General features: G+C 37.0%; 1 long non-coding RNA gene across 2 annotated transcripts; it reads left to right on the forward strand.

The window, feature by feature from the left end:
* Positions 1-1,271: 1,271 nt before the first annotated feature.
* Positions 1,272-24,867, forward strand: LOC131737643 (uncharacterized). Of its 2 annotated transcripts, none has more exons than XR_009329289.1 (6): positions 1,272-1,397; positions 16,023-16,145; positions 16,238-16,296; positions 16,368-16,445; positions 16,694-16,885; positions 24,510-24,867. It is a non-coding gene; the product is annotated as an uncharacterized LOC131737643 (long non-coding RNA). The 2 variants fall into 2 exon arrangements; XR_009329288.1 differs by having other exon boundaries at positions 16,380-16,445.
* Positions 24,868-25,890: the final 1,023 nt, after the last annotated feature.

A 25,890-nucleotide genomic window follows, 5' to 3' on the forward strand; every position in this document is an offset into this window, starting at 1 on the left:
TGCTTGCATCATAGAAAACAGACCACATGCGTCCAGATAGGTCAGAGGACAGCCAGGAGAGACAAGAGTTTTGGAGAGAAAAGGAAGATTGGATATGGGACGGAAGTTGGATAAGACAGCCGGGTCAAGGGAGGGTTTTTTGAGCACTGGTGTTACTCAGGCAGGGGAACCAGGCCTGAGACCAGGGACAGGTTGAGAGTGTGCATAATGGAAGGAGCAAGATCAGAAGCACAGAGACGGATGAGATTTGTTGGCCAGGGGTCCAAGGGGCATGTGGCAGTAGTTGATTTCAACAATAGGCAGAGAGGAGAGTAGGAAGAGAGAGCAGGAGGGGCAATCGGAGGGGAGTCAAGGTCATCGAGTACTATACAGGGTTTGTGGCGTAGAATAAATGGTGTTGATTTTGTTCCAAAGGAAAGACGAGAAATCATGGCAGGTAAGAGAGGAGGATGAATAGGAGGTGGATTTATCGATGGCTGGATGCAGGATTTGATCAATGGTTTTGAAGAGAATATCTGGTTTACTGTGTCCTGTGGTTATGATTTCTAAGAAGTACTTCACCCTGCAGCAGCGAGCACGCGCCTGTAGCTATTGAGGTGATTGGTCCAGATCTCTCTGTGAATTGTTAGTCCAGATGACCTCCACTTGTGCTCAGACTTGCAGTAGGCAGACTTAAGCAGTCGAAGTTCAAGGGTGGCATCTTGGCATATCCTTTAAGTTCTCTGACAATTGCTTCATCGGATAGTTCACCAAAGCATTGCTTGTTCTCGTCAACTTGCACTAATGTTTCAAAATCACATTGCATGTGCTCAGTTAACTGTATATATTTATCACCGCTATGCAGTAAAACGGGAATATACACTTATAATATTACACTTAACGTGGTAAATTGCATAATGTAGCAATGGTAATAGTTTTTTTTCAGCCCATGTTCCCCTGAATTTTTGCCCATACTACCCCACAATCTAAATGGCACTGAATATAGGACACTTTCTCAAGTTTTGTGATTACAGCATTTAATGAATTGAGTTTGCAGTTGTGGCAGGCACAGCAGAAGGATGTGATTTGTGGCTCAGCTGTGGCAGAACAGCCTGAGGCCAAGATGGCTGTCTTTGCACATTGATTAAATTGATTTGTTTAATTGTATAATTACTTAATTAGAAAAGTGTGTATGTGGCCAGGTGGTAATTACACTATTGATTATCAATTATCCCCTGGCCACATCCTATAAAACAACAATGAAATGTCTATTTGGTGGGATGGTTCAGTGAAGGCCATTGCCAATGAGGAAGAGAGGAAGAGAGGAAGAGAGGAAGAGAGGAAGAGAGGAAGAGAGGAAGAGAGGAAGAGAGGAAGAGAGGAAGAGAGGAAGAGAGGAAGAGAGGAAGTTTTGACAGGTTTGATTTTAAGTAGTTAGAAGTTTTTGGTTTAAAACCTTTTGTTTTGTTCCTGTGTTTATAAATACGTGTGTGAGAGTGCTGAGCTGCAGTTCTGAGTCTGGATTGACTATTTCAAGGGTGCAGACCAGCTTTGATTGGGGGATGCCTTGCCACACAGTAAATAATTGGTTAAAGAGGGCCTCACCACCAATCTTAATTGTTTGCTAAAATGTGTTTGTTTTAATAAAACCATTCAAAGGGGATTTCTTAAAGATGAGTAAAGTCTGCCCTTTTTTAATGACCTGAAATGTTAAATGATTTCACTGCACATATCTAGGCAATTACATGCCTCCTACATTTTATTGTATGCTTTTTTTCTCAAGCCATTTTTATTTTAAAAGCAGTTACACCTTGGATTTTTATCTGGTCAGATGTGTCAACTCTATTCATATTGTGGCAGTCCTAGTGGGTGAAGCCCAAACAGAACTGACAAATTAAGGTCAATTGGCCCAGTGGCCCCTGTAGTTCAGGAAACTTCAGGGTGAAATCCATGGCCAGCTGGAGGTGTTTGAGTGGTCTGTGGTTTGTTTGGTTTTAGTGCTCGTGTGCAGGGAGGGTTTCAGGACCGAACACTTAGTGGCTGGGTTGTGACATTTGTCATTAAGGGGTAGATATAGAAGATGATAAACTGCAGAGCCCAGTGGCAGTTAGATAGGTATTTAGTGTAGAAGGAGTAGGCTGTGAAGAGGATTAATGGAGTGGAACAAAGACTGTTTTAGCTTAGTTCTGGAGCTCCTATGTGGCCAGCTGAATTGATGTAGCAGGGAAATAGCCTTGTGCTCCAGTGTTTGTAACTTCTTTCCCAATAAAAGCATCTGGGATATGCACACTGCATATTTGTTTGCTTGGTAGAGTACACTCTGAACACCATGTGCCCAGTGTAGCTAAGAGTAAAGCTGATTGCTTCACAAAGTGCAATAGAAAATTCACAGGGTGGCTCTCCGTGATTGGTACTTACTTCAGAGACTCATTTATCTGCATAACTCTTCTCTAGACTGAGTGTTGCTCTGAGCTCTGTCTCTTGACTATGAGCATTACAATCGCAGGATTGTATCTTGGGGGGGGTTTAAACATTTACATGGAGTATCCACTGTGCCAAAGACTGCATTTGAAACACAAGAATAATAATGTTATTGAATACCATCCTGGTCAAAGATTAGCTAAATGGGCACCACCACTCTAAGACCCCTGAAGCTGAAAACAATAGTTGCTGGTGTTTTTTATATAATGCCCCTTTCAGCTTTCTATGATGGTGCAAACACTAATATGATTTAACAGTCCCAGGCCAATATTCATAAAACTTCCCGTCTCATTTATCGTGCCAGTAAGTGTTTAACATGACAGTATTTCATCAGGTGATGCATAAACACAATTTGCCATCAAAAAACATTACTCATCGTGACGTTAGAATAACGTGCCCTTAGAGACCAATTTTCTCATTAACATGCTTGTCTTATTCATAAATCTGTATTGTGCCGTTAATTGACCCTTGCAGGTGTTGTGAAATTTCCTGCACCCTGTGGAATCTTTGCATCCCTTTTCAGAACGCCTACATGCTTTCTTTCACTTCATGTGCACGTGCAGCTGACGTGAGACAGACAGCAGGCAGATTAATACTGACATGTAATCATTGTGTGTTTTTATTCTCTGGTAAAATATATTTTAAAAAAAATAATTAAAAAAAATTTACAAAAATTATAACCAGTAGGCTAAAATATAAAAAATACTTATTACACAAGAGGCTCCTTTTATGTACCTCGCCTAAATACAGATTGATATTTCAAAGCACATGTCAAACACATTTTGTAAATGTTGGTCAGAGTAATTAGTTAGAAATTATATTTTCTAGTACAAAAGTGAATAAATTTTCATTATAGTATTTGTATGCAGCCTTCCTTACCACTATGTCACTTGCTGCAAGCCTTGAATTGCTCTCCATATCCCTTCTATGGTTTGGAGGATTTGTTTGAAAATTTTTATTCTCTAACTTTAATATGCTTGGAATTGATTTAGCCACCTAGGGGAGGAGAAAAATTCCTTGGAAGTAAACTTACCACAGAGCCATCAATAAAGGTGTACAATGCAGAATCTGGTTAGATTTTCATGTACATAAGGCTGTATTTGGTAAACCCCGCCTCCTGAAGAATTAGAAAGTTGTCTGCATATACCAAGCATTTTATATGTATTATACACCCACCCCCATGAAACTTGTGCATTATAATTGAACGAATTAATTATTATTATTATTATTATTATTATTTTTTTTTTTTTATAAACTTGTAATATTCCTTGCTAATCCTCCTAAGTGAGATCTACTGCTGCTGGGCCAAATGATAAACGGCTTGACATTCTGGAAACTGACCTAATATAAGCTGCACAAATCCAGCCACTGGTGCATAGATGTTTAGTGAGATGAATAGACAAGCATGGGAATCAAAATAAAAATGATGGAATTATTGATGTCAGGATTGTCATACTGCAATTGGTCATGCATTGAACCTGGTAGCGTCTTGCATTCTTGGATTACTTTTCTGATGATAAGCTCTGCCCTTTTTGGAAGACAAATTGGTTGCAATTAGCAGTTCTGGATCAACAAAGGGTGTTCTTTTACTTTGATTTATCAGTTTGTGAGACAGGAGTTTGATATGTAGCTTGAAAGGTCAAAATAAAGATTGCAGGGTGCAAAATGTATAGAACCAAATGGATATATGTGGTTCCCAGTTTAGGAGATGTTTTCAAAATTGATGAACCATACTTTTACATGCTTTTAAATGCAGTCATTTGGAGATTGTTTGTGCAGTACATTAGCAGAATGAACTCTGGATATAGTCAGTTAAAAATACATGATCCATTTCATATGCCATAGTGCAATTTGGTCTTTATTTGTAATGTTATAATCTGCAATACGTGTGGTATCTGCTTCTTCCCCTGGCTGGAATTCACGTTGCTGTTTGAATCGATGTTGAAATAGGTAAGTGGATTGTAGTTTTTTCGTTATAATCATTGGTTGCTTAGATAAGCAGCCTGCACTTAAATTACAAATTTTTAAAAAAGTAATCCAAACTGTGGTTGGTGTGTTGATTTGTGAGGTTGATGCAAACTTAGGCCGATAGGATAGTATAAATTGGCAATTAGTGTCTGTGGCAATGTGCCCCACCCCTGTGTGCATGTGTGTGTTATATGTTGTATGTTGCATGTGGTGTGTTAAATGTTGGTGTATAGAGTTGGCTGCATGGGATATAAATGGGTGTATGCAGCACAAGTTATTTAAGATGTAATTGTATTTAGGCACGGGATTGCACATCACTTCACGTGCATTTAAAGTATTTAATATGTGAGAACGAGGTTGCATGTAATTAATTCACGTGCTGGGATTCAAGTGAATAATGAATTAGTAATTGAATCCCAGCACAACATTATAAATAGATGCACGTTTTATTCACTCTAGGTTGTGTGTTCGGTGAGTGGAGAACGGGATTGGAGACGGGCGCCGCGAGGCGTCCAGTGCGGTAACGCGACCGAGCCCGGAGAAGCCAGCGGGCGCCCCGGAGAGAGTTCTCTTTTCTTTGTGAAGGGCAGGGCACCCTGGAATGGGTTCACCCCGAGAGAGGGGCCCACGCCTTGGAAAGCGTCGCGGTTCCGGCGGCGTCCGGTGAGCTCTCGCCGGCTTCTCCGGGCTCGGTCGCGTTACCGCACTGGACGCCGCACGGCGCCCGTCTCCAATCCCGTTCTCCACTCACCGAACACACAACCCCGAGTGAATGAAACGTGCATCTATTTATACTGTTGTGCTGGGATTCAATTACTAATTAATTATTCACTTGAATCCCAGCACGTGAATTAATTACGTGCAACCTCGTGCTCACATATTAAATACTTTAAATGCACGTGAAGTGATGTGCAATACATGCCTAAATACAATTACATCTTAAATAACTCGTGTTGCACACACCATTTATATCCCGTGCAGCCAACTCTATACACCAACATTTAACACACCACACGCAACATACAACATATAACACACACATGCACACAGGGGCGGGGCACATTGCCACAGTGTCTTAGACCCAGCTGTTCTAAGCACCAGGTGTCAAAGGGCCAGACGTCCAAGGGCAGTCTGAGCTGCGGCAGTCCGAGCGAGGACAAGTAGAGTGAGGACCTTTTCCAAATCCCTCCCAGTGGCTACTAGAGGCCTCATTCCAACTCTTTACATTATCTATATTTAAGTAACATTAATAAGATGGTGTTTTAAATGGGCGAGCCGCTGTTGTGATTAGTACCAGGTGAGTGGTTAAATTGAATAGAGGTTGATTTGCAATTTGATTGGTTTCTAGACAGATTTTGTAGTTGTGTGCTCCATTGAAGTGCATTGAAACTATTGTATTGTCTTAGCGCAGTTTAGCAGCTGTTTAATCAGTTCCCTTGCAAAGTGAAGGTGTGAGGAGAGGCTGTTGGAGAAAATCCAAACCTAGCAGCACTCTGGAAGATGCTAACTACTAGACATATCTGTACCCTCCCACTACTACTGCACCTCTCTGTCTCGCCTGTCCAGCTATGACTGTCTGTCGTATCCCTGTTCTGTTCTGTCCTCTTGCTCCTGTCGTCTGTCCTCTCTCCCCCGCTGCTCCTCTTACCTCATCCCCCTCCCACTCTCTCCCCTCCCGCACTCTCTCTGGTGCCCTCCTGGAACTGTCACTCCTCTGCTAACAAAGCTGATTTCATCTCTGCCTTTGCCTCCCATCTCTCTTGATTTTCCTTGCTCTCACTGAAACCTGTCTCTCTCTTGATAACACTAACTCCTGCTGCCCTGTCCTCTTTCTATGTCCTGTCCCATATTCCGTGTTTCACTGGACGGGGAAGTGGGACTGGTCTTTTTCTGTTCTCTCTGACCTCTCCTCCACTTTCTTAACACCTTTTGAATTTTATGCTGTCCAAATAACCTCTCCCTGTCAACTCCTGCTAATTGTACTGCACCGTCCCCCTGGACCTCTCGCTCACTTTCTCGATTAACTCGACTATCTCCTCCTCCCTCCCCTCTCTGTCTACCCCAACTGTCCTATTAGGTGATTTCAATATCCATCTCTCCAACCCCACCCACTCTGCTGGATTCCTTCCTCTCCTTCACTCCTTCAACCTCTCTCTCTCTCTCTCTCTCTCTCTCTCTCTCGCTCTCACTCTCTCTCTACTGCTCCTTCCTCTCCTCCTTCTCCTCTACTCTCTCCTCTGCTAAATGCTCCTATTTCCAATCTATCTAATCCTCCCTCCTCAACCCTCCCCCTCCTCCTCCCTCCTATCTCCTCTGACTTTTGACTTTTCTTCTCCTCCTAAAATCTCTGATATCCGCCAACTCTACCCCCCACCCCATTCCCCCACGCGCTCCCGCTCCAACCCCAACACCCTCTGTCTCCCCTACTAACTCACCCTCCTTCTCTCCCCTCCCAGACTCTGACCTCTCCTCCCTCCTCCAGGGCCACAAACCCACCACGTGTGCCCTGGACCCCCTCCTCACTCGCCTCTTTCAAGCTTCTGCTCCTGCTCTACGCCCCTTCACCTCCTCCCTTCTCAACACCTCTCTCCTCTCTGGCCTCTTTCCCTCTGCCTTCAAACAAGCCTCTATCACCCCAACTACTGTCCTGTCTCCCTCTTACCCTTCCTCTAAAACCCTCGAGCGGGCAGTACACCACCAGCTCTCTGCTTTCCTGTCTAACCACTCTCGGCTAACCACTCACCGCTCGCATCCAGTTCAAGACTCTTGTACTTGCCTACCGATGCCTTGACCAGACTGCACCCAGCTACCTCCAGACCCTCACCTCCCCCTACACCCCAACCCGACCTCTCCGTTCTGCCTGCAGTAGAGGACTGGCTGTACCTCCTCTACGCTCCCCTGCCTCCAGAGCCTGCTCCTTCTCCACCCTCACCCTGCAGTGGTGGAACGACCTTCCTACTGCCCACCTTCTGGAAAATAAAGCATTCTGCCTTTTTAATGCACTTTAACTTGCACTTATCTACTCCCTATTTTTACTGTATTTTAATTCTGCATTTAATCCAATCTGTAGTATTTTGTATTTCACTTGCACTTGTATCTAACCCTGACGTAACTATCAACATTTATCTGTTCTTGAATTGCCCCAATACTAAATCGTACAGTTTTGTATTTGCTCTTATTAGGACTGAAGTCATTATATTGTATCTTGCTCTTTAATTTTGCTGTAATTATTTATGTATTTTATTTTGTATACAACTGTAAGTCACCCTGGGTAAGGGCATCTGCTAAGAAATAAATAATATATCAATCATTATACCAACAGCAGGTAATTTCCTAATGTACAATAGATGGACTAACAGAATGTGGCCAGCAATCGGTGTGCTTAATACAAGCAAATAGAAATGTGTGTTGACCATGAAAGGTAATTTGTTTTCTTGTGTAGAACAGGCAGTTAATACATTTTCAAAAATAGATTTATGATAATCATGAGCAAGGTAGTCTTCTGGAATGCAATGAATAATGAATAAGCCATGGCATGTACACTAAATTGCACCTGCTGGCATTCTGCTCCTCTCCATGAGCTGGCAAACCTTAATTAATGAGCAATATGACTTTGAGTTTTTTAATTTCCAAGGACTCCTAACCCTTTAAATCATGGATGATTAACGTACTGCAATGCCTTAATTAGTAAATTTCCCAAGACTCAACACAGACTGAAAACTTTCAGCTTTCAACAGTGATTATTGCTGTGTTTTAAAGGACCTTGTTTCTTGTGCTGAAGATCTTTTTGCTCTTTGCTTTTTCATATAATTTATTCAGGATAAACAGGATTTTAAGTATAACTGTCCTATACTGTAGATATCTGAATATTTAATTGACATATTAAATACAAGCAAGAGATCTGCAACAGAAGAAAAGGGAACAAGGAGTCTGTGATAAAGCTTACAATGATTAAGACTTCCATGTATGTTTCCAGTTTTGTTCATGAGTAGCTGTTATTTACGTCCTCCAACACTGCTGGAATGGCCTCACCATCAATATAGAACACCTTATCCACTACTTTGCCTTTGAGATGATGTAGATGCTCCTTGACTTGGCGTGCTTGAACAGCATACATGCTCATCTGATGTAATCTGCTAGTTTGCCAGGTAACCGATTGGTGCAGGCTACGGTTGTAGGCATGGTGGTCATATTGCCCATGTAAGCTCTAAGATGTGCCAACTGCTTGCTGATTAAGACCTCAGGAAACTAAAATGCCAATGAAAGTGCCGAGCTCAATGGTAATTCATTTGAAGTACAAAGCGGATTCATCATAAATCTTTGAAATTATGTACCACATAATCTAACAGAGTTCCATTTTTGCCATTTAGCTCAGCTAAAGCATATTGCTTGTCAGCAATATTAACACATTTATTCTGGCTAGACTGTAAGCAGCAGATTAGTCATTGGTTGACATGCAGTTGTCACAGGATTACCTGGTAAATTAGAAATGTTAACTGGTGCTTTCTTTTTGGCTTGAATTAAATGAAAATGTGTGGAGGATAAATACATATACATCCAAATTAGAAAACATTACTATTATGGATGTCTGTCATGAAATACAAATATTGTAAAACATTTACACCTTAAAACATTCCATACATCTTAAAGATTCTAACCCTTGCTGAAGGCTGTACCATCTGGTAGTGGATCATACCATTGAGACCTGTTTGAGTGTACTCCAAAATGTACATACATATTGAGAAAAAGCTAACTTTATCAAAAAATATTACCATAGTTTAAATAGCATAACTCCCTCATTTACATATTAAAGAGGAAGGATAATGTGTAGAATGCATCCAGGGTTGCCAGATTTTACAACAGATTTATAGCCCGTTCACCATTGACAGAGCACACTACACTTTCCACAGCGTAAACTGATGTAATTTTCACTCAAGGTTCCATACTTAGCAATGGTATCATAGTAACTGTCTTATCTGTCTGCTGCTTGGATAACAGCAAATCAGCTAAAGAACAGATCATAGGCTGTTTAAGACGTGCTGATGCCCAACATTGCTTTTTTTTTTATTCAGGGACCCCAGAGACCCCACAGGACTAAAAACAAGACCAAAAAATCACCACCCACACAACGCAATTTTTTCTATCCCCATCTAGCAGCGTTATATCTATGCTTTGTTGTTCAAATTTGGCGTGCTTCCCATAAATGCACAACATTGCTGATGTTTTCTAACAGATGACCCAATTTCAAAGGTAATCAGTCAAATAAATGCATTTAGATCAGTTAAGCCTTTCTTATGCAGTGGATTGTGGGATACTACAAGACTAATTGCGGTTCTTTATTTAACTTCCCAGGACTCTCATAAAATAACTCAGGATGTAATGCAGAACTTAGACCCTAGTGGTCACTAGTCTTTTGTATTGTTACATTAACCTTTATAGTACATAGACTACAATAACAAGATACTTGTACCTGTACATTAAAGATAGGAAAATTGGACAGTTGTTTTTAAGAGTCAAGCTACTAACAATCAATGGCAGTTTGTGGAATCTGACCAACTTGTTTTTGTTAACATTCAGTTTCAGAGCCTATTCCGAGCAAATCAAACACCTCATTAGCTGGTTCCTAGAAATGTGCATATCTGCTAACAAGAACAAACCCATGAACTTCAGTCAAGCTGCCAGGATGATGCAGAGGAGTTGCTGCTTGCTTGGCTTTTTTTTAAGGGTGAATCGATGTTTAGTTATAAATGTGTATCGCAACATACAGAGAAATGTTTTCCCAGCAGGTTAAATGTTTATCACTCCTGGCTCTTGACTATGATATATAGGTAACCATTTACAATATCCATAACACAACACATTTCTGGAAGCTTGAAGTCCAGTGACATTTGCAATGCAGTAGAAAAATACCTTTTAAGCTACATTTTAGATATATCCAAGGAAATCTCTTATGAGATTTATGTTATACAGTTTATAATAAATGCTGGTTCACTTGTCTTTGGCTTCTGTTTTTTAAACATGTTTACATAGTAACTAATGCAACTATAGTATAAGTTGCAGAATATTAAATCTATTGTGGAATCCTGGTATAACTGTCAAAAAAAAAAATAATGGAACCCTGATTCTTCAAAGCAGTCAGCTCATCCATTGCTAATGCTGAGATGTATGAGGAGCTGTTTAAGAGCACCGGCTCCTTTTAATCTTTTTATAAGGTTTGCTTTTAACTTAAGTTTAGCTTCTGCTTTGTACAGAATATGCTTTTATCTTCTACTTTACCTTAGGTAGTGCTCTGTGGATGTGCACCATATTTTTTTTTTATGCTTTTCTGTATATTCGGTTATCTCATCTCTTTAACGTTCGATCATCCCTTCGACCAGTAGAAACACCAGCTGAATTACATTCAATGAATGCCTGTCAGCCCCTCAGGCCTTCCAAATAGGAAACAAACAGAAGGAGGAAAAAGGACTTAATCTACAGCAAGACTTAATTTTAGATAAACTGCTCAGGGAATTTTATTTAATTGTGTGCTGGCTTTTGCCTGCAGTCTTGATTTAGCTTTTTTTGGAGTTGAGTGTTGATATTACTGTCATTAAACTACATGTTAAATACAGTTCGTTTGTACAAGGTTCTGGCTATTTTATTTTATGATCTAAAGTGGATCTACATATTGGCCTTTTTATCATTTAAAGAGGTAAAGAACAGGACAGGGCAGAAATATATTCTGCAAATCTCCTTGACAATCATGAACATTTCCATAGGTCTAAATGGAGAGAGGACTGCGTAATTCCATATAGATTTAAATAGAAAATGACTATTTCTGTCATATTGATGTGGTTCCATGTGGTTCCTCTACCTTTCTCCATGGAGATATACATTCTCAGCATAGGGCAATGTGGGAATCTGAGCCATGGGCATAGATCCTCTTTATTCAAAAGTTATTTTAATTCAATGATACATTTAAAGACATGATGCCAAAGATGTTGAAGATGATGAACATTCAAATAAAATATAATATATTTGATATAATTTAGCTGCCACTTTTAAACATCTTAATTAGTGTTTATTACTAATACTCATTTAGAAAATCCATGGACTATATATGTATATTGAGCTGCTGAATCATTTATCTCTAGATAGTTGTATTGTAATAACAGTGTTAAATACAGAAGGGATTTAAAACCCAGCCAAAATGATTTCCATATCCCCTTCAGATTTATTTTTTGTATGAAGAGAAAAAAAAAAACATACGTGAAAAGACAATAGTTGTGACCTCATGTATAGAATGGTTATAACTGGACTTTACTCGAGGGAAGCACTATTTTTACCAATTGAGACATACATATAAATTCTTATTGATTTTGTACTCTGAGCTTGTATATTGAATAGCATGGAAATAGACCAGAAGAGGCAAACTTGAACATTTATACAGCACCAACCAGGCCTTTGTTATTTATTTTTATTTTTTAATGCATTATTTTAAACACTAGCATCTCTGCTGTTTCAGGATATTTTGTTTTGGCTATGACACATCTATAATCCTTCAGACAATTCCTCTCATGTTATATATAAATGAAATTGACAGCTTGTAATGTGTTGGCAGGTCACATGAAAACTGTCTTTAAGGCATCACTGTTTTACTGCCAACATTCAGTTAAATCCTTCTCTTGCATGACATTTATTTTCAAAGTTGTGATAAAAGAAAACAAAAAAACAATTATTTTTAAAGGTTTCTCCATTCTTTTTAAAGGTTTGACCATTTTAGGTAAATTGTTTTACTAGCTTTCTATAGCCTTGTAATATTTATTTTGACTAAAATTAAATTAGACAAGAAGACCAAAAAATAAATATATAAACATCATAACAAATTTGATACAGTAAATAAATTGTATTGAAAATTATAGTATGATTTTTCTTAACAAGAGTCAGTATGAGTACCACTACATATTTCACGTGGTAGGGTAGTAAAAACAGTAAACCTGGGGTTTACTGAGAATCCAGGGCCAGGGAATGTCCAAAGCTGTACACTTCATCACAATAATAGCATGGGATATAGAACAGTTTTCTACTGTCCAGTTTGACTTTGGGGCTTAGACTTCATTTTACTTGTTTTGGAGTAGTCAATTTCCCTCAGTGCTTTTTTAATAACTGAGGCATTATATGTGTTTGATTTTAATTCAGCATATATAGATTTATATATTGTAAACAAAATAAAGAATTGAGTCGAGAATAGACTCTTTTGGGATCCTACAAACAAATGGCTTTCTGTCCAAAATGTTTTTAGTTATTTACTATTTACACCCTTGCCACTCCCAAAGAGAATTGGTTGTCAAGTGAATCCGGCAGACTGGTTCTAAAGCTGTGCTGGTATGGTGATAGATCTGCATGAGTTGAAATACTTTGTTAGCCAATGAGATTTCTCCCATATTTAAATAATTCAAATAGTGATACAGGCTCAATGCACCTGTATCATAATTTGCTGTTTTTACACTCCTTTAGGTCAAAGTTGAATTTCAGAACTTCATTGATATATCTCAATTGAACTGAAATTAATTCCCCCCATTGTTTGTGCTATTCATGACTTTCCACAAAACCCTTATAAAAGTTTACCACTGTAAATGTGGCTGGTAATTTTTGCAGTTTTCTCCATGCTTTTCCCATGATTTATATATGCATTTACCATAGTTTACTATAATTTGCCAGGTTTTTAATATGCTTTCTGCTCTCTGGACTTTACAATGCTTAGCCATGCTTTCACTATAATTTTACTAAAGGAATTGTTTAAGGGAAGGGCTGTATGCCTTTTTAATACCTTAAGTGCAGGTATGAATTTTTATTTTATTTTCCATCAATTTTAAGACCGAACCCCTCCCTCCCGAGCCAAATCCTTTTTGCCGGTAAGTTTATTTTTCACAATATGCCATTTCCTCAAAATTAATCCCTCACAATCCTCACGAACATTCATTTAAAAAGACATTGGAATGGAATATACTAAAGATATAGGCCTGTGGCAGAGTGTCCCACCGCCTTGTTTATTTATTTGTATATGATTCATATGTGTATATGATTTATGTGTATATGTCGGCAAAAGCAGATATTATTTTGTATTTGCTCTGTTGTTTGGCAAGGACAAGCGAGGTGCCATCCACCATGTTTGTTCTTGTTTTATATTTGTAAATGCCTCGTAAGGATGCGTGACTGATCAGCTACTGAGTATTTAACTAGCTGACAGTCACGCATCCTTATTAAACCCGTGCAAAATGTGACAGAGGCATAATCAGATCATTATAGCTGGTTAATCCCTCGGTCACGAATATAAAAGCCTGCAGCTTTGCTTGTTCGAGGAAGGGAGTTTGAGAGTGGAGAACAAGTGAGGAGTTAGTAGGTAAAATTATTGAATTGAGATAACAATTACTAGACGTGCTGGCTTTGCACCAGCACGATACTGCTTGTTATTGTTTATTTGTTTGGCCAACGTGCCTTTGTTTGAAAAGTATTTTGTTTTGTAGACCTGTTTATTTTCATTAATAAAAACGCTGAGTGCCGTAGCATCTCAGTTTTACCCTGCCATTCCTTGTTTTGATTTGTGTTTCTGATCTGACATCACCCCTGCAAAGCCATCCTATTCACAAGGCCCCATAAGTAAGAGATAACCTGAGGGCAGATGGATTTACAGTTGAATTTTGTACAATACATGTTAGCTCAAATTTGACCAATACTCTTCAAGGCTTTTAATGAGGAGAAGGAGACAGCTAGATGTCAAGATTCCAGAAAACTGCACTTGTCACTTTAATTGCAGAAAAAAATGGAAGGACAAATTATGCTTCAGTTACTCTGGATCCAACATATTTAATTAATCCAGAGACTTTGGATATTGGTAAAATAAACTTGTCCCAAATTATGCAACATAATTGTAATAATTACAATAGATATCATTCAGCTTTGATAAAGCTGTGTGTAAGGTGTGTAAGGGTTCAGCACAACAAAACAGGAAATCAGGTAGCCATTGAAATAGTAATGCTACCAAGCACTTTTATGTAACAAATAAAAAACAAATAACATCAATACAGTCCCACTTTTGGTTGTTTTTTGCATTAACTCACAGGATCACCTTTCATAGCTCCAGTCTCTACAGGACTCCACATACAGGCCAGGGGCAGCCTTTTAGATGCACACACTTGCATCATTGAAAGGAAATCGAATAATTAATTGATTGACCCACCAATCAAGGTCCACATTGACATGTTTTAATTGTGATATAATTTAAATAATTGCTATAGTATATTTTAATGTGTTTTAATGTGTTTATGTATTTGAAATAAACCTTAAGAACTGTGCTTAAAATACATACTCACGAACAGTCAAATTAAAACATATTTAAAACATGATGAAGCATGTTAAATGTATTAAACTCATGTTATGTTAAATCAAATTCATTATGAAAGTATATTTGAATTTCATTCAGGAGCTTACCTGTATTTTCATAAACATATTACATTGCAGTATTTATTTATTTATTTCATTTATATAGCGCCTTTCATGCCGAAGTAGCCTAAGGCACAGTAGGCTACACGAATACTAAACACATTGAAACATCCAAACAAACACAAAAACTACTTAACAGGTATAATATATGATTATTTGTTTTTCCCGGATACATGCAATCAGTGCCACTCTCTATGATATGCTGCATTGTACATTTGATAAAGACAATTGGCTAATTTCGATTGACAGTTCCCACATACTGTAGACATTGACACCCACATTTCAGCATTTCTAACTCACAATATACAAGTCCACAATTAATAAAACCTACACAAAAAAATTAAATAACAAAACTAAAGTAGAGAAAGTAGCTCAGTAGCTTAAACAATACCATTACCATAAACAAGTATAAATGTAATAAGAAAAACACGAAGATAGTAGCCTATTAAAAATGGGATTTGCCCTATTAAAACATGACAAAGTCTTAAAAAATGTAGGTCACAACTATGCAATTGCATTTCAATTTGATTTAATTACCTTAAAAAAACAGACGGCTGCATTTGTTACTATAGCAGAGCACTGTATAAAAAGAAGCGCAGTCTTTCTTGGAATTCTTGAATGAGCAAACCATACAACAAAGGACAAACAAGTCAAAATACAAAATAATGTGGGTGCTGTGTGAGTTCTATACAAAAAACAAACATACATTAAACTTGAAGTTACTGTAGCCAAAAATGTAGAATGCATTGCAGACGGTAGTGTTGAAATCGATAACTTGTCTGATTTTATTGATGAGAATGTTATCATTTTATGGAGCGTGAAAGTTTTCACCAAAAGATGCCCAGCGAACCTCTTGGACATATCAGGTATAGTATTGGTATTATCTTTATGTTTAAATGATTTATGGTCTAGGGACTGGATTATGCTGTTTAATTCCCCTCTCCCCTTTGGTCATGCAGACACTAAAATATGCCTACTAAAGAAAAGCAATGAGATGGCAGAGAATGGTTGCAACATTACAGTCAGAAGTCCTTTACCAAAACATGATTTTTTTCATTAGGCCTATAGATTTAAAATTGCTGAATATAATTACTTATTCCTAATTTATTCAGCAGTCCTCTCTGGAAAATCCTGATCATTCTTTAGACCAAAACTGGGTACTGCTTGAAGAGAACAAGTCTTTGAAAAGGATAGGCCCATCTTGCACCTTCATCAGTTACTTCAATCTGTAAAAGGTAAGTTGATTTTATAGATATTGTATGTAACAGGGCCTTGTTGTAGTCAATTTGTTTCGCTAATGCAAATGTTTACATGTTTGTCATTCCAGATCTTCCAATGTATATCTTAAGACTTGAGAAGGCTATTGAAAAACTCAAAGGTTTTACTGTAAGTAAGGCCTATAATTGGGATATTACAAAACTACTTTAGAAATGTCACACTCCATAGTTAAGTTATAGCTTGTTTTATAGAATCCAGCATGTGTGCCTGCTTCTGCTAGTTCTGTGGAGGAGCGACCTACCCTATCCGAAGATGTGGTATGTGAACTGCTAAACCTTTCTATCATTTCTATACTGTCCTCTTTAATGTGCTTGCATATTTTTTATTTTTAACGTTCACTGTGTGGCTGCATATGTTAGTGATGAAGTTAGTTGTAATTTATTTTATTGCTTGATAAGCCTTATAAGTTGCCTTCTGGTAAATGTCTGTGATGGTAATACCTGGGAAGTAGTGTTTGGGGATAGCTGGGAAAACTTGGAGTAACCTACTATCTGCATTACTGTAGGTGATGCTGGATGCAGACTCTCAAATCTCAATTTAAAAAAAAAACGACTGACACTGTGCACCCATGCCGACTACAGGAAGCTGAAGAACGATTTAATGGATGCCTTCTTTACAAAGGAGCAGTAGGCATCCCATTCGATGATCTTGGCCTGGAGTGAGGAACATGCACTGAATCAGGATATCATCAAAACTTGTAGGTGTATAGCTTTTCAGATTTGTTTCTAGTACTGTATGTGTGGATTCAGTATTTATTTATTTTTTTGACAGGTTATGTTTGTCAAAAGTTTCCAATGATCCCGGAGGCTGATATTTGTGGGATAATGCAAAATAAACTGAATAATGCAGCACATTCTAGAAGATAGTGGTTTTATTATTGTTAATTTAGAAAGTATTACACAGAACTAGCAGCAGGCACATGTTGGATTCTATAAGAATTAAGAATTGACGTGAAAACAGTTGAATGTTTCGATCTACAGGAGATCTTGCAGATTGAAATATTGAACTATCTGCATAATGTTTTAATATTTTTCGAGCTAATGGATAGTGTGCGGGTAGGCCCGTTACATCTTCTGACCTCATCCTAGACCAAATCAAGACTTTGACCCACCTGCTTATTGCAAATTACAAGCCTGGTGTTGATGGCTTTCTTCCGCCATTAATACTGGGTTTATAATTTTACATCACCTTACCTATTTTTTTGTTTGAGTAGCCGATTGAAAAATGTTCTATGAATGGCAATGAATGAATTCTCAAGTTTTTCGAAATGTTGAACGTGTAAACAAAAAATACTAAGTTAATGTATTCAGTATTCTGCCTTCACTCAATCGGACTAGCCATTTAATTTTCATAGTTCAATAAGTTTCAGTAGTGTTCCTTTTCCTTTACCCATCCACCCTTTTTATTGTATTTCCAAACACCCCCCCAATACCATTCCTTTCCCATTAACAAACACATTAAGGATTTTTTTTTTAATGTGTGTTTGCTGATATAATTTACAACTGTCAATAACTTACTATAAAATACTTTGTCCAGGTTATTTTATATAGGCTACTAAAAAATAAATAAGTATGAAGGCATTGACACTTTTAAAAATGGTGATAATAAAGTAGTAAACTTGGGTCATTAGTACGCTACTATTTTGACCCAAACATACTTTAAGAATACCACTTTTACAGGACAACTGCTTTTATGTATGATTGAGACACGAACAATAGCCTACTGCAAATGTTGTAAAATCTTTTTTTTTTTTTTTTAAACAGTGAAAGGTAGAGGTACATATTTACAGCTGACTTTTTGTTGTGTTTTTTCTTTGGAAACTTAATGGTAGCCTACTTGATGTTTTCCCTCTGAGAGCTGTACTAGCTGCCTCCTTTCATATAAGTTAATACTCAATTGTTTTGCTGTGATGTTGCTCTGGTCACCCGGCCACGACTGACACGCGCAAGTTTGCATTACGATGACGTCATTTTTTGTAAAAAGTGCTCAAATGCCTGCTTTGACAACTGGTTATTTGGCGTAGAGCATTAGATATGTGTTTTGAGTGCGCCAGAAGGTAGCGGATTTCTCGGGACTGCTGTTCGAATCCCGAATTCTACACTTATGTTTCACTTAAAAAAAATATTAGGCCTATTATTATTAGGGTCGGTCTGTTTGTGAATATATGCGCTCTAATAATTTAAATACAGTTTTAAAATCTAAATATTTATACTCCCCTGCTTTTCTCAGGACTGATCTGATCAGCTGGATATATTAGGAAGGTGGGAAGGGAGGCTCTTTTACTCCAGCCCAGTTTTATTTTTTAACACAAACACAGAGTGCAGCAGTACTGTATGTCTGCTGCTAAATTGAAATATTTAGAATGTATCGATTGTCATCCGAGGGATACGTTTTCCCACTTTGAACATTTTGGTAGTTAATTCAAGATTTTAAAAATCCAAAGTCCAAAAGGATTGTATTATAATGATTAATTATTAAAAAATTTAAAAAGTTTTAAAAGTTAAAAAAAAAAAAAACTTAATTCTTAATTGGTTAAGGACGTTGGACGCCACACCATAAAACTACTGACCCAGAAAGTGTACGATATGTATTTTTTTTAAAAAGGGGAAAGAATAAAATAACAATCAGCAGTAAAAAAACAAATAAAGTATTAACATTAATGGTAATGATAATAGCCATAAAAGTACCGGTTTAAACATATTTAAAACAGGGAAACTATAGTAAAACAATGCTAAAAAGTAAAAATAGTAAAACTAGCTGTAGCTATAGAGTCAAGATCATATATTATTATATAATTCTATCTGATGTAGCCTACTACGCAGTGGCTGCTGTAGTTACTCTATTACTATTTCATATTTTTGTTTTTCTTTATGGCTACTTATTGTTGGATTGACTGATATGTAACTTACAGTAATTACTAAGAAATTCCAATGCATATGTCTAACAACAAATATTGCTGTCCGCAAATATCAGGTTGAAAACAATGGGACTGTGTTTAGAGTTAAGCCTGCCGCACGCAGCCCGTCTCAAGCCGACTCATCTCATCTCAACTGGCCGTACAGAGTTTGGATGAATCGTATCAGTGTGCGTGCACTTAAAACCAAGATTATGGCAGCAGTGTGGAGTAGTGGTTAGGGCTCTGGACTCTTGACCGGAGGGTCATGGGTTCAATCCCCGGTGGGGACACTGCTGCTGTACCCTTGAGCAAGGTACTTTACCTAGATTGCTCCAGTAAAAAACCCAACTGTATAAATGGGTAATTGTATGTAAAAATAATGTGATATCTTGTAAGTCGCCCTGGATAAGGGCGTCTGCTAAGAAAGAAATTATTTATTTATTTATTTATTATGCAGATTTCAGTCGGAATGTCTTCAGATTTGAAGATTGAACATGCTGAAACTTTTTCAGACGCAGTTTCGTTCAGATGTCACCAGTCTGTCTTTGTGCGGCGGTTGCCGACCAAGACTGACTGAGACCGATTAGTCATAAGGGTGTCAACCAGTGGTGAAGCAGGTTTAAGTGACGTAGCTTGTCATGTAACTTGTCATACAAGATGGTGGAATATTGACAGCTTTAGTTCCACAGGTAAAAATACATTAGTCTTGAAATGCTCTGAGTGTCCCGAATTCATAAATACCAGATATGTGCACATTTAAATCATTTTTTAGGCATTTACTAATCAAAGGAAAATTATCAATTTACCTTTTTATTATCAATCTACTGGCAGCGTATATTTTCTTACTGCGCAAAACAGAAGTAACCGGTGTGTCGATCTCCAATAGGTCACAAATCACATGCCCCTAGATCCACATGCTGAGAAAAAAACGCCAAAGTCAAATAAAAAAAGTTTGGATTTTATTTACCAAGTGTAGTAGACAAACTATACAAAAAGTCAAACACTGTCTGAAACGTTTGCACGGTGTAAATGGTCAATAACTAAATTAATAGGCTAAGCGCTGCTTTTGGTTGCCTCGCGGCACTGTCTCCGCTGTCTAATCAGCATACGATGCCATGCATAATATGAGGGTTGCTATGTTGGGCTGAGTTAATACAAAAACGTGTACAGGGCAGTATTAATTAAATTTGCATACATAGTAATCATTAGTTGTGGTCAGTAATTCAGTCTTAGCAGTGTGCGACACACAGTCGTAAAAAACTGAACTGTGACGTCAAACCTGAGCAAAACTGATCGCAAAATCTGTGCATACTCAGATGAGATGAGTCGGGACCGCTTGAGTCGGGCTGTGTGCAGCGGGCTTTAGGAATCTGTCATCCACCTAACATACATTATATAGCTTAACAAATGTGTCCATTTCGTTTTTTTTAACAACGGTACATAATTCATTGCTACAAGAGTTTGTTGCACTGGTGTCTGGAATAATCGGCATATAATAATATAATAGAATCCTATGCAAGCCCCCAGTGGACTTTACCAGTGGAATTGTTAGCAGTAATAAATGGAAATTAGACTCTAACACAACAGCGACAGCTGGAGATGGAATGGTCCACTGAGACGGAGTGGTCTGAGTGGTCCGGACCACTGTGACGTCTCAGCACTGAGTGGTCCGGACCACAGGCCACAGAATGCCACAATCCCTTCTCCTTTCCCATCTGGACAATGGGTTATGCAAGTTATTTGAAACACAAGACCTGTGCCATTGTCCTTTAATTAAAGTGGGTGGTCAGCTTCTAATCAATATCCAAACAAACATTTTTGGATCTCTTGGTTTGTGGCGTAACATGTAAGACGTTTGCTCAATTGCTGGAGTTGTAGGTTTGAAAATAGCTAACAATTACAACAACTAATTAAAATATGATTTGACATAATTTGTGTGTGCCTACATAGTAACAATGCTGGATAATTTAAAGATAAATTCAATGAAATGTGTTGTGGTTATTAGTGATACACCTTCTTGTATACAATGCATGTGATTTCTGCAATTATTTCAATATATTATAAATACAATTATTGTATGTTTATTGCATGTTAATATATTAATTTATTATCAATGTAATACAAATATGTGATTACATTATATTTAAATTGCATTGACATTTAGTATTGAATCTGTTTAAGTGTATATTTATATTGTGATCTCACTGAAATAAAAATACATCAAAGATACAATAGCAATTCTAATTGCATTACATTATATTTATATTGCATGGACATACAATCTTATTGAAATCATAATACATTGATAGGCTCTTACAATAGCAATTTCAATGTAATGCCATTGCATTTAAGTTGTATTGACATTTGTTTTTAAATACACGTAGAACTGTATTAATATTGATAGTTCACTTAAATCAAAATACTTTGATAGGTTGATAATATTGGAATACCAATCTCATGCCAATATGTTTATATTGTAGTGATATTTTATTTTAAATATAAGTAGGAATATATTATTGTGATTACACTGACATACAAATACATTTACAGGCTGATTTAATACCAATATCAATGTGGTGCTAATATGCTAATCTCATATTAACATTGTATTTACAATGCCTTTAGAAATGTATTCATATTGTGATGAATTGGCATTTTAATTGTTAAAGGTATATTTACAATATGTTATACATGATTTAACATATTTACAATGCATTAGCTTGCTAAGAATATTGTATTACAAATGTGTTGCCATTTTGTTTCTGTGTGATTACTGAAGTAATTCTATATTACATGGAAATCGCATTCAAAATTGCAATTAAAATGTGTAAATTTCCAATAGGGATGTGACACTGAAAGTTTCCAAACCATTTTAATTCAATTACCAGTTTTGCATAAAAGCAAACACAATTAAATCTATGTAGCTAAAATGCATTCAAAATGCAGCAGAGCTTAAATTATTTAACATGTGGAGCTGTTCGCTAATGTGAGCCATTCAAAGCATTGAAATGGGAACAGTGCTATTTTTCATTAACTATTAACTATTTTTCTTGTTGCAATACCAAGCAGAATTCAACCACTTTGGTAAATACTACACATCATTTCAACTGAAATTGGTATTAAATTATCCATCTAATTCCAAACTTTAATAGTTTACATGGCAAATTATGGCAGAGAACATCTACATGAAATCAGAACATGTTTAGCTGCTCCTAGTGATAATATTCCTAGAACTACATTCCCTTTACTGTCTCACATTTGTATTGTGCTGAAATGTGATTTTTTATTTATTTATTTATTTTTTATAATGGGCAGAAACTGTGTTTTATAAAGGTTTGTTAGTGTGATCTGTGTCAAGTTATTTTAATTACTGCCATTTATATTTGGATTGGTGCATTAACATTTTTTTATTCTATCTGTTTAAAGACATGTAGTTTTAGTTTCCTGTAGTATGAATACAAATGTGCTTGTTGGAAGAATGTAGTTGTTCAAAAATAAATAATTAAATAGATACAATTACAGTACCTTGCTGATCTATGAAACGAAAGGCGTTTGCCAATTATATTGAAGGATATGGTTGCTAGCCTTTGAGGTTTGGTTGTCATAGTGATTTGTTTCTATTTTTATTATCTAACGCCATCAGTATGGCTTTAAATGAGATAATAAAGTATTGATGCTGAATAATATGGTATAAACAGACAGATACCATAACTTGAAATGCCACTGGGTAACAGAATAAGGCTGAGAACATCCTGCATGTAGGTCAATAGTGAGCAAGCCCTACCTGCTTGCTCCTGTCATCCACTAAGTATTGTGATAAACCAAAAACGACTCCCAGGTTAAAATGCAAAATTGTGCAAATTTACCATAGTAAACATGGTACATATGTAAGTGTGTGACTAGGGAATAACTCCATGCTGTTCTGTATAGAGTAAATCCCCAGCCTCAGTTTAACACAACTCGGCCTTACTGAATCGTCAGTACCCATTGGTACATGATGCTATTTTCATAAGGATTATGTTGGAAACAATAGAACAATCAGATACTGTATTTGGGAGGGGGGGGGGGGGGGGGGGTTGCATTAATAGAAACTGTCTTGTTTCGGTCAATTTGGCCAACTATGAACCCACTGCAAAGCTAAGGTGATTTTATTGATCTAGTAGTAATATTCTTCCGTGGCAAGTCTAATAATTTTGCTCATAATAATTAAAGACTTTGTAAAAAGGGTTCAAAGCAAATCATGTTATAGTCTATAATGAAATAAACTATGTAGTTGTGCCAACGTTTTATAAATCAGCTTTGTATCTGTTAAATGTGCATGTCATTTCTCAGGAATCGGTGGCTGGTCACCAGCAAAATCACCAGATGTTTTCATTTGCATGAAGGAAGACTTTGGTGTTCTGATTGATCTGGAATAACTGTGTGAGCTTGCAGGTGCTTACACTTATTGACTGCTAATGCTGTATCCCAGCAGGTTTCAGTGTTAGGCATCAGTGTCTTAAATTTTTTGTCATTATAAATGCACAATTGCACATTTTCCATTAAAGATTCCATATAAATTATACGATTTGACACATGCCATTTTAAATTGTCATACATTATCATATTTTATTGTTGTGTATACATATAGATATGAAAAAATGGGAGAGGGGTGTACTCTACAGTTATGGAAAACAGTTTTGCATCACCCTATAGAATCCTATCTAATTTTACTTAATAAAGTCAAATGAAACCTTCTGAATAATGGTAGTGTAACATATTGAATTACACAGTGCTTTGTAGTTTTCAATATACTTATAACAAATAACAAAAAACTGACAAATAAAAATTGTGACATTTCGAAATCTAACATGACATACTGTACTACTATATGTCTTCAGCGCTCAAAGAATATCATGGACATTTGCAGAGCTTTTTGAGATGTTAGAGTAATAAAATAATGACTTGGATCACATTATTGAGGAGTTTAGTGATAAAACGAGTGATCAGGAGATGATTTATCGGTATGCACTACTTTGAAGAGGTATGTGAAAAATACAGCGAACAAGGGGTGGAGCAGGGCTGGAGGTGCAGTACTGAGTGTCCTGTTGATTTTCAGTGCCTTTTAAACCTGTTTTTACTGTGAAAAAATACTTTTAAACAGCGCATCTAAAATAAACTGTGCGTGTGAAAATAAATTGGACCTGACACGCCTGAGATATGCTGAATAAATGGACCACAAAGGGTTGAAATAGTTAATTACCTCTTTAGTCACTTTGTAATCTTTTGTTGTTCTTACTGTATGACCTGTGACCCAAACTGCTTCCCATTATTACAGCCTGAGGGGCTACAATTGTAAACAATCAATTATTAGAAAAACACAGGTAGGGTGACACCTTTACTTCTACAAGAGTGGAGGGCATTAATCATTCTTTCTTTCTTTCAGAAAAGTCTGTGTGTGTTCAGACTATAACAATGGCAGGCCAGCCATGCAAGTGAGGGGCCTGAAAAGAAATAGATTACACTGTGTGCTGACTGACGGGGCTACGATTAAACTGGCAGGCCAATATATTTAAGGCTTATTTTTCCAGACATTGGTTCCAACGAAGCAGTCACTTGTAGCAGACTTAAATTGTTGTATGGTTGATCCTTAATGGTGATTATCACACCGTTTAGTAAGAGAACTAAACTATATATTTTAGTTAGACTTATATGTACTGCATTTTTTTAAATAATTTTACAGTAATAAAGTCATTTTTTGTTTTTTTTCCCATGAATTTAATTCAAACCACTGTATATAAAATAGGCACTATTAAACTGCAATAACAGTGTTACATCATGCAAAGTTTTCAAAACATTTCAGCATGCCTGTTGCAAAGTATTCATAATTATAATGTGTTATGACAGTTCAAGGTAGCCTTTTGTATGTGTAATGAATGCTACACAAAGTATGAATTTCAAATAAAGAATTCGTGCAATTCTTTAATACAATATTTTGCATTTTTAAACATAAAATGATCATTGGTACAATAATCAATGGAGATATACATTTGTTAGTTTCCCACAAATTGTATACTGCACATCATGAAATGGTTCCTTTAAAATGTAAAAAAGTATACAGACAACCTGGATGGAAAATTGGAAATGCAGTTTCAGTAATAAGTAACTGGTTTACCAGACTAATGCCCTATCCACTCTACCTGAATAATGCAAGATCATGGCGTTTTGAGGCCATGATCTTCTCAAGTAGGTGGATCTGCCAATCCTTGTTGCAGTCGGCTCGGCTGTAATATCTCCACTCTGTTGGTTTAATTTCTTTTTCTCCCTCCGTCTGTCCTCTGTCCTGTTATTTAAGTCTAGACTTTCAAAGTAGCTAAGATAAGTACACTTGAATGAAGTGAATAGCAATCACAATGTGTCAGTGCGTGTTGATCGAACATTATTTAGATTAGCATTGGCAATCAAAGCTATTGAAGTGTGCATAATTACAGTTTCTATATTCTTGTCGTAAAGTTTGAACATTTGAAAAATGGTGGTTATTGCTGTTTCTCTAAAGTATATTTCACTTATCTTTTCACAATTATCAGTCCTGGCTTTTATAATTGTATTTTATCCACTGTTGTACATCCTGCTAAAATTACCTGTCAGTCATCCTATTTACTCTAGCCAACTCCCTAATTCTTGTCTTGCTTTTCAGTTTGCGTTTATAACACAGATTTGCAGACTCAGTCTTAAAACTAAAACTTTGTTTTCAATCCGTTTTAAAATGACTACTCACCCAAGGCTTTTTACCTCTATCTGACAATGCTGCCGAAGATTTCCACCAA

The sequence above is a fragment of the Acipenser ruthenus genome, chromosome 7 (genome assembly GCF_902713425.1).
Source record: "Acipenser ruthenus chromosome 7, fAciRut3.2 maternal haplotype, whole genome shotgun sequence".
Lineage (NCBI taxonomy): Eukaryota > Metazoa > Chordata > Actinopteri > Acipenseriformes > Acipenseridae > Acipenser > Acipenser ruthenus.